This window comes from Megalopta genalis, unplaced genomic scaffold (assembly GCF_051020955.1).
Source record: "Megalopta genalis isolate 19385.01 unplaced genomic scaffold, iyMegGena1_principal scaffold0024, whole genome shotgun sequence".
Lineage (NCBI taxonomy): Eukaryota > Metazoa > Arthropoda > Insecta > Hymenoptera > Halictidae > Megalopta > Megalopta genalis.
In genome coordinates, this window is record NW_027476094.1 from 1,353,570 (window position 1) to 1,365,964 (window position 12,395).

A 12,395-nucleotide genomic window follows, 5' to 3' on the forward strand; every position below is an offset into this window, starting at 1 on the left:
GAAGAACAACATAAACAAGAACAACAACAACAACAAGAACAACAAGAACAACAACAAGAACAACAACAACAAGAACAACAAGAACAACAAAAACAACAACAACAACCAGAACAACAAGAACTACAACAGCAACAAGAGCAACAAGAACAAGATGAGCAACAACAGCAACAAGAGCAACAAGAGCATCAAGGGCAACAAGAACAACATGAACAACAAGATCAACAAGAACGACAAGCACAACAAGAACAACAAGAACAACCTGAACAACATGAACAACAAGAACAACAAGAACAACAAGGACAACAACAACAATAACAACAAGAACAACGAGAACAACGAGAACAACGAGAACAACGAGAACAACGAGAACAACGAGAACAACGAGAACAAGGAGAACAACAAGAACAACGAGAACAACAAGATCAACAAGAACAACAAGATCAACAAAAACAAATAGAACAACAAGAACAACAAGAACAAGAAGAACAACAAGAACAACATGAAGAACAACAAGAACAACAAGAGCAACAAGAACAACAAGAACAACAAGAACAACAAGAGCAACAAGAGCAACAAGAACAACAAGAACAACCGGAACAACAAGAACAACCAGAACAACAACAACAAGAACAACTAAAACAACAACAACAAGAACAACAAGAATAACAAGAACAACAAGAACAACAAGGACAACAACAACAACAACAAGAACTACAGGAACATCATGAACAGCAAGAACAGCAAGAACAGCAAGAACAACAAGAACAACAAGAACAACAAGAACAAGAACAGCAAGAACAACAACAACAAGAAGAACAACAAAAACAAGAACAACAACAACAACAAGAACAACAAGAACAACACGAACAACAACAAGAACAACAACAACAAGAACAACAAGAACAACAACAACAACAACAACCAGAACAACAAGAACTACAACAGCAACAAGAGCAACAAGAACAAGATGAGCAACAAGAGCAACAAGAGCAACAAGAGCATCAAGGGCAACAAGAACAACAAGATCAACAAGATCAACAAGAACAACAAGCACAACAAGAACAACAAGAACAACCTGAACAACATGAACAACAAGAACAACAAGAACAACAAGGACAACAACAACAATAACAACAAGAACAGCAAGAACAACAAGAACAACAAGAGCAAGAACAGCAAGAACAACAAGAAGAACTACATGAACAACAACAACAAGAACAACAAGAACAACAACAACAACAACAGGAACAACAACAACAACAACAACAACAAGAACAACAAGATCAACATGAACAGTAAGAACAACAAGAACAACAAGAACGACAAGAACGACAAGAACGACAAGAACGACAAGAACGACAAGAACAACAAGAACGACAAGAACAACAAGAACAACAACAAGAACAACAAGAACAACAAGAACAACAAGAACAACAAGAACAACAAGAACAACAAGAACAACAAGGACAACAAAAACAATAACAACAAGAACAACAAGAACAACAAGAGCAACAAGAGCAACAAGAACAACAAGAACAACAAGAACAACCGGAACAACAAGAACAACTAAAACAACAACAACAAGAACAACAAGAATAACAAGAACAACAAGAACAACAAGGACAGCAACAACAACAACAAGAACTACAGGAACATCATGAACAGCAAGAACAGCAAGAACAACAAGAACAACAAGAACAACAAGAACAAGAACAGCAAGAACAACAACAACAAGAAGAACAACATAAACAAGAACAACAACAACAACAAGAACAACAAGAACAACAACAAGAACAACAACAACAAGAACAACAAGAACAACAAAAACAACAACAACAACCAGAACAACAAGAACTACAACAGCAACAAGAGCAACAAGAACAAGATGAGCAACAACAGCAACAAGAGCAACAAGAGCATCAAGGGCAACAAGAACAACATGAACAACAAGATCAACAAGAACGACAAGCACAACAAGAACAACAAGAACAACCTGAACAACATGAACAACAAGAACAACAAGAACAACAAGGACAACAACAACAATAACAACAAGAACAACGAGAACAACGAGAACAACGAGAACAACGAGAACAACGAGAACAACGAGAACAACGAGAACAACGAGAACAAGGAGAACAACAAGAACAACGAGAACAACAAGATCAACAAGAACAACAAGATCAACAAAAACAAATAGAACAACAAGAACAACAAGAACAAGAAGAACAACAAGAACAACATGAAGAACAAGAAGAACAACAAGAGCAACAAGAACAACAAGAACAACAAGAACAACAAGAGCAACAAGAGCAACAAGAACAACAAGAACAACCGGAACAACAAGAACAACCAGAACAACAACAACAAGAACAACTAAAACAACAACAACAAGAACAACAAGAATAACAAGAACAACAAGAACAACAAGGACAACAACAACAACAACAAGAACTACAGGAACATCATGAACAGCAAGAACAGCAAGAACAGCAAGAACAACAAGAACAACAAGAACAACAAGAACAAGAACAGCAAGAACAACAACAACAAGAAGAACAACAAAAACAAGAACAACAACAACAACAAGAACAACAAGAACAACACGAACAACAACAAGAACAACAACAACAAGAACAACAAGAACAACAACAACAACAACAACAACCAGAACAACAAGAACTACAACAGCAACAAGAGCAACAAGAACAAGATGAGCAACAAGAGCAACAAGAGCAACAAGCGCATCAAGGGCAACAAGAACAACAAGATCAACAAGATCAACAAGAACGACAAGCACAACAAGAACAACAAGAACAACCTGAACAACATGAACAACAAGAACAACAAGAACAACAAGGACAACAACAACAATAACAACAAGAACAGCAAGAACAACAAGAACAACAAGAGCAAGAACAGCAAGAACAACAAGAAGAACTACATGAACAACAACAACAAGAACAACAAGAACAACAACAACAACAACAGGAACAACAACAACAACAACAACAAGAACAACAAGATCAACATGAACAGTAAGAACAACAAGAACAACAAGAACGACAAGAACGACAAGAACGACAAGAACGACAAGAACAACAAGAACGACAAGAACAACAAGAACAACAACAAGAACAACAAGAACAACAAGAACAACAAGAACAACAAGAACAACAAGGACAACAAAAACAATAACAACAAGAACAACAAGAACAACAAGAGCAACAAGAGCAACAAGAACAACAAGAACAACAAGAACAACCGGAACAACAAGAACAACTAAGACAACAACAACAAGAACAACAAGAATAACAAGAACAACAAGAACAACAAGGACAGCAACAACAACAAGAACAACTAGAACAAGAACAACAAGCCCAACAAGAAGAACAAGAACAACAAGAACAACAAGAACAACAAGAACAACAAGAACAACAAGAACAACAAGAACAACAAGAACAACAAGAACAACAAGAACAACAAGAACAACAAGAACAACAAGAACAACAAGAACAACAAAAAGAAGAACAGCAAGAACAACAACAACAGGAACAACAAAAACAAGAACAACAACAACAACAAGAACAACAACAACAGGAACAACAAGAACAACAAGAACAACAAGGACAACAAGAACAACAACAGCAACAAGAACAACAACGAGAAAAACAAGAACAACAAGAAAAACAAGTACAACAAGAACAACATGAACAACAAGAACAACAAGAACAACAAGAACAACAAGAACAACAAGAGCATCAAGGGCAACAAGAACAACATGAACAAGAACAGCAAGAACAACAACAACAAGAAGAACAACATAAACGAGAACAACAACAACAACAAGAACAACAAGAACAACAACAAGAACAACAACAACAAGAACAACAAGAACAAGAACAACAAGAACAACAAAAACAACAACAACAACCAGAACAACAAGAACTACAACAGCAACAAGAGCAACAAGAACAAGATGAGCAACAACAGCAACAAGAGCAACAAGAGCATCAAGGGCAACAAGAACAACATGAACAACAAGATCAACAAGAACGACAAGCACAACAAGAACAACAAGAAAAACAAGTACAACAAGAACAACATGAACAACAAGAACAACAAGAACAACAACAACAATAACAACAAGAACAACAAGAGCATCAAGGGCAACAAGAACAACATGAACAAGAACAGCAAGAACAACAACAACAAGAAGAACAACATAAACGAGAACAACAACAACAACAAGAACAACAAGAACAACAACAAGAACAACAACAACAAGAACAACAAGAACAACAAAAACAACAACAACAACCAGAACAACAAGAACTACAACAGCAACAAGAGCAACAAGAACAAGATGAGCAACAACAGCAACAAGAGCAACAAGAGCATCAAGGGCAACAAGAACAACATGAACAACAAGATCAACAAGAACGACAAGCACAACAAGAACAACAAGAACAACCTGAACAACATGAACAACAAGAACAACAAGAACAACAAGGACAACAACAACAATAACAACAAGAACAACGAGAACAACGAGAACAACGAGAACAACGAGAACAACGAGAACAACGAGAACAACGAGAACAACGAGAACAAGGAGAACAACAAGAACAACGAGAACAACAAGATCAACAAGAACAACAAGATCAACAAAAACAAATAGAACAACAAGAACAACATGAACAAGAAGAACAACAAGTACAACATGAAGAACAAGAAGAACAACAAGAGCAACAAGAACAACAAGAACAACAAGAACAACAAGGACAACAAGAACAGCAAGAACAACAAGAACAACAAGAACAACAAGAAGAACAACAAGAACAACAACAAGAACAACAACAACAACAACAAGCCCAACAAGAAGAACAAGAACAACAAGAACAACAAGAACAACAAGAACAACAAGAAGAACAACAAGAACAACAACAAGAACAACAACAACAACAACTAGAACAACATGAACAACAAGAACAACAAGAACAACAAGGACAACAACAACAATAACAACAAGAACAACGAGAACAACGAGAACAACGAGAACAACGAGAACAACGAGAACAACGAGAACAACGAGAACAAGGAGAACAACAAGAACAACGAGAACAACAAGATCAACAAGAACAACAAGATCAACAAAAACAAATAGAACAACAAGAACAACAAGAACAAGAAGAACAACAAGAACAACATGAAGAACAAGAAGAACAACAAGAGCAACAAGAACAACAAGAACAACAAGAACAACAAGGACAACAAGAACAGCAAGAACAACAAGAACAACAAGAACAACAAGAAGAACAACAAGAACAACAACAAGAACAACAACAACAACAACTAGAACAACAAGAACAACAAGAACAACAAGAGTAACAGGAGCAACAAGAGCAACAAGACCAACAAGAACAACAAGATAAACAAGAACAACAAGAACAACAAGAGCAACAAGAACAACAAGAAAAACAAGAACAACAAGCCCAACAAGAAGAACAAGAACAACAAGAACAACAAGAACAACAAGAACAACAACAACAACAAGAACAACTAGAACAAGAACAACAAGCCCAACAAGAAGAACAAGAACAACAAGAACAACAAGAAGAACAAGAACAACAAGAACAACAAGAACAACAAGAACAACAAGAACAACAAGAACAACAAGAACAACAAGAACAACAAGAACAACAAGAACAACAAGAACAACAAGAACAACAAGAACAACAAGAACAACAAGAACAACAAGAACAACAAGAACAACAAGAACAACAAAAAGAAGAACAGCAAGAACAACAACAACAGGAACAACAAAGCAAGAACAACAACAACAACAAGAACAACAACAACAGGAACAACAAGAACAACAAGAACAACAAGAACAACAAGGACAACAAGAACAACAACAGCAACAAGAACAACAACGAGAAAAACAAGAACAACAAGAAAAACAAGAACAACAAGAACAACATGAACAACAAGAACAACAAGAACAACAAGAACAACAAGAACAACAAGAACAACAAGAGCATCAAGGGCAACAAGAACAACATGAACAAGAACAGCAAGAACAACAACAACAAGAAGAACAACATAAACGAGAACAACAACAACAACAAGAACAACAAGAACAACAACAAGAACAACAACAACAAGAACAACAAGAACAACAAAAACAACAACAACAACCAGAACAACAAGAACTACAACAGCAACAAGAGCAACAAGAACAAGATGAGCAACAACAGCAACAAGAGCAACAAGAGCATCAAGGGCAACAAGAACAACATGAACAACAAGATCAACAAGAACGACAAGCACAACAAGAACAACAAGAACAACCTGAACAACATGAACAACAAGAACAACAAGAACAACAAGGACAACAACAACAATAACAACAAGAACAACGAGAACAACGAGAACAACGATAACAACGAGAACAACGAGAACAACGAGAACAACGAGAACAACGAGAACAAGGAGAACAACAAGAACAACGAGAACAACAAGATCAACAAGAACAACAAGATCAACAAAAACAAATAGAACAACAAGAACAACATGAACAAGAAGAACAACAAGTACAACATGAAGAACAAGAAGAACAACAAGAGCAACAAGAACAACAAGAACAACAAGAACAACAAGAACGACAAGAACAACAAGAACAACAAGGACAACATCATCAACAACAACAACAAGAACAACATGAACAGTAAGAGCAACAAGGACAACAAGAACAACGAGAAGAACAAGAACAACGAGAACAACAAGAACAACAACAACAACAAGAACAGCAAGAACAACAAGAACAACAAGAACAACAAGAACAACGAGAACAACGAGAACAACGAGAACAGCGAGAACAACGAGAACAACGAGGACAACGAGAACAACGAGAACAACGAGAACAACGAGAACAACGAGAACAACGAGAACAACGAGAACAACGAGAACAACGAGAACAACGAGAACAACGAGAACAACGAGAACAACGAGAACAACGAGATCAACGAGAACAACGAGAACAACGAGAACAACGAGAACAACGAGAACAACAAGAACAACAACAAGAACAACAAGAACAACAACAAGAACAACAAGAACAACAAGAACAACAAGAGCAACAAGAGCAACAAGAACAACAAGAACAACAAGAACAACAAGATCAACAAGCACAACAAGAACAACAAGGACAACAACAACAAGAACAACAAGGACAAGGACAACAACAACAACAACAACAAGAACAACAACAACATGAACAACAAGAACATCAACAACCAGAACAACAAGAACAACAACAGCAACAAGAGCAACAAGAGCAACAAAAGCAACAAGAGCAACAAGAGCAACAAGAGCAACAAGAACAACAAGAACAACAAGAGCAACAAGAGCAACAAGAGCAACAAGAACAACAAGATCTACAAGAACAACAAGCACAACAAGAACAACAATGACAACTACAACAAGAACAACAAGGACAACAACAACAACAACAACAAGAACAACAAGAACAACATGAACAGTAAGAACAACAAGAACAACAAGAACAACATGGAGAACAAGAACAACAAGAAGAACAAGAACAACAAGAACAACAAGGACAACATCATCAACAACAACAACAAGAACAACGTGAACAGTAGGAGCAACAAGAACAACAAGAACAACGAGAAGAACAAGAACAACGAGAGCAACAAGAACAACAACAACAACAAGAACAACGAGAACAACGAGAACAACGAGAACAACGAGAACAACGAGAACAACGAGAACAACAAGCACAACAAGAACAACAATGACAACAACAACAAGAACAACAAGGACAATAACAACAACAACAACAAGAACAACAAGAACAACAAGAACAACAAAAACAACGAGAACAACGAGAACAACGAGAACAACGAGAACAACGAGACCAACGAGAACAACGAGAACAACGAGAACAACATGAACAACAAGAACAACAAGAGCAACAAGAACAACAAGAACAACAAGAATAACAAGAACAACAACAACAAGAACAGCAAGAACAACAACAACATTAACAACAAGAACATCAACAACCAGAGCAACAAGAGCAACAAGAGCAACAAGTGCAACAAGAACAACAAGAACAACAAGCATAACAAGAACAACAAGAACAACAAGAGCAACAAGAGCAACAAGAGCAACAAGAACAACAGGAACAACAACAACAACAACAACAAGAACAACAACAACAACAACAACAACAAGAACAACAAGAACAACAAGAACAACGAGAACAACGAGAACAACGAGAACAACGAGAACAACGAGAACAACGAGAACAACGAGAACAACGAGAACAACGAGAGCAACGAGAACAACGAGAACAACGAGAACAACGAGATCAACGAGATCAACGAGAACAACGAGAACAACGAGAACAACGAGAACAACAAGAACAACAAGAACAACAAGAACAACAACAAGAACAACAAGAACAACAAGAACAACAACAAGAACAACAAGAACAGAAAGATCAACAAGGAAAACAAGAACAAGAACAGCAAGAACAACAACAACAAGAACAACAAGAACAACAAGAACAACAAGAACAACAAGAGCAACAAGAGCAACAAGAGCAACAAGAACAACAAGAACAAGAACAAGAACAACAAGAACAAAAAGAACAACAAGGACAACAAGAACAAGAACAGCAAGAACAACAACAAGAAGAACAACAAGAACAACAAGAGCAACAAGAGCAACAAGAACAACAAGAACAACAAGATCAACAAGCACAACAAGAACAACAAGGACAAGGACAACAACAACAACAACAACAACATGAACAACAAGAACATCAACAACCAGAACAACAAGAACAACAACAGCAACAAGAGCAACAAGAGCAACAAGAGCAACAAGAGCAACAATAGCAACAAGAACAACAAGAACAACAAGAGCAACAAGAACAACAAGAGCAACAAGAGCAACAAGAGCAACAAGAACAACAAGATCTACAAGAACAACAAGCACAACAAGAACAACAATGACAACAACAACAAGAACAACAAGGACAACAACAACAACAACAACAAGAACAACATGAACAGTAAGAACAACAAGAACAACTAGAACAACAAGAACAACTAGAACAACAAGAGCAACAAGAACAACAAGAACAACAAGAACAACAAGAACAACAAGAACACCAAGAACAACAAGAGCAACAAGAACAACAAGAACAACAAGAACAACCGGAACAACAAGAACGACAAGAAAAACCAGAACAACAACAACAAGAACAACTAGAACAAGAACAAGAAGAACAACAAGAACAACAACAACCAGAACAACAAGAACTACAACAGCAACGAGAGCAACAAGAACAACAAGATCAACAAGAACAACAAGAACAACAAGAACAACAAGTACCACAAGAACAACAACAACAAGAACAACAACAACAAGAACAGCAAGAACAACAACAACATTAACAACAAGAACATCAACAACCAGAGCAACAAGAGCAACAAGAGCAACAAGAGCAACAAGAGCAACAAGAACAACAAGAACAACGAGAACAACGAGAACAACGAGAACAACGAGAACAACGAGGACAACGAGAACAACGAGAACAACAAGAACAACCAGAACAACAACAACAAGAACAACTAGAACAATAACAAGAACAACAACAACAACAACAACAAAAACAACAAGAACAACAAGAGCAACAAGAAGAACAAGAACAACAAGAACAACAAGAACAACAAGAACAACAAGAGCAACAAGAGCAACAAGAACAACAAGAACAACAAGACCAACCGGAACAACAAGAACAACAAGAACAACCAGACCAACAACAACAAGAACAACTAGAACAACAAGAACAACAACAACAAGAACAACAAAAACAACAAGAACAACAAGAGCAACAAGAACAACAAGACCAACAAGAACAACAAGAACTACAAGAACAACAAGAGTAACAAGAACAACAAGAACAACAAGAACAACAAGAACAACAAGAACAACAAGAACAAGAACAGCAAGAAAAACAACAACAACAACAACAACAAAAATAAGAACAACAACAACAACAAGAACAACAACATGAACAATCGGAACAACAAGAAGAACAAGAACAACCAGAACAACAACAACAAGAACAACTAGAACAACAACAACAAGAACAACTAGAACAACAACAAAAAGAACAACAAGAACAACAAGAACAACAAGAACAACAAGAACAACAAGAACAACAAGAACAACAAGAACAACAAGAACAACAAGAACAACAAGAACAACAAGAACAACAAGAACAACAAAAAGAAGAACAGCAAGAACAACAACAACAGGAACAACAAAAACAAGAACAACAACAACAACAAGAACAACAACAACAGGAACAACAAGAACAACAAGAACAACAAGAACAACAAGGACAACAAGAACAACAACAGCAACAAGAACAACAACGAGAAAAACAAGAACAACAAGAAAAACAAGAACAACAAGAACAACATGAACAACAAGAACAACAAGAACAACAAGAACAACAAGAACAACAAGAGCATCAAGGGCAACAAGAACAACATGAACAAGAACAGCAAGAACAACAACAACAAGAAGAACAACATAAACGAGAACAACAACAACAACAAGAACAACAAGAACAACAACAAGAACAACAACAACAAGAACAACAAGAACAACAAAAACAACAACAACAACCAGAACAACAAGAACTACAACAGCAACAAGAGCAACAAGAACAAGATGAGCAACAACAGCAACAAGAGCAACAAGAGCATCAAGGGCAACAAGAACAACATGAACAACAAGATCAACAAGAACGACAAGCACAACAAGAACAACAAGAACAACCTGAACAACATGAACAACAAGAACAACAAGAACAACAAGGACAACAACAACAATAACAACAAGAACAACGAGAACAACGAGAACAACGATAACAACGAGAACAACGAGAACAACGAGAACAACGAGAACAACGAGAACAAGGAGAACAACAAGAACAACGAGAACAACAAGATCAACAAGAACAACAAGATCAACAAAAACAAATAGAACAACAAGAACAACATGAACAAGAAGAACAACAAGTACAACATGAAGAACAAGAAGAACAACAAGAGCAACAAGAACAACAAGAACAACAAGAACAACAAGAACGACAAGAACAACAAGAACAACAAGGACAACATCATCAACAACAACAACAAGAACAACATGAACAGTAAGAGCAACAAGGACAACAAGAACAACGAGAAGAACAAGAACAACGAGAACAACAAGAACAACAACAACAACAAGAACAGCAAGAACAACAAGAACAACAAGAACAACAAGAACAACGAGAACAACGAGAACAACGAGAACAGCGAGAACAACGAGAACAACGAGGACAACGAGAACAACGAGAACAACGAGAACAACGAGAACAACGAGAACAACGAGAACAACGAGAACAACGAGAACAACGAGAACAACGAGAACAACGAGAACAACGAGAACAACGAGAACAACGAGATCAACGAGAACAACGAGAACAACGAGAACAACGAGAACAACGAGAACAACAAGAACAACAACAAGAACAACAAGAACAACAACAAGAACAACAAGAACAACAAGAACAACAAGAGCAACAAGAGCAACAAGAACAACAAGAACAACAAGAACAACAAGATCAACAAGCACAACAAGAACAACAAGGACAACAACAACAAGAACAACAAGGACAAGGACAACAACAACAACAACAACAAGAACAACAACAACATGAACAACAAGAACATCAACAACCAGAACAACAAGAACAACAACAGCAACAAGAGCAACAAGAGCAACAAAAGCAACAAGAGCAACAAGAGCAACAAGAGCAACAAGAACAACAAGAACAACAAGAGCAACAAGAGCAACAAGAGCAACAAGAACAACAAGATCTACAAGAACAACAAGCACAACAAGAACAACAATGACAACTACAACAAGAACAACAAGGACAACAACAACAACAACAACAAGAACAACAAGAACAACATGAACAGTAAGAACAACAAGAACAACAAGAACAACATGGAGAACAAGAACAACAAGAAGAACAAGAACAACAAGAACAACAAGGACAACATCATCAACAACAACAACAAGAACAACGTGAACAGTAGGAGCAACAAGAACAACAAGAACAACGAGAAGAACAAGAACAACGAGAGCAACAAGAACAACAACAACAACAAGAACAACGAGAACAACGAGAACAACGAGAACAACGAGAACAACGAGAACAACGAGAACAACAAGCACAACAAGAACAACAATGACAACAACAACAAGAACAACAAGGACAATAACAACAACAACAACAA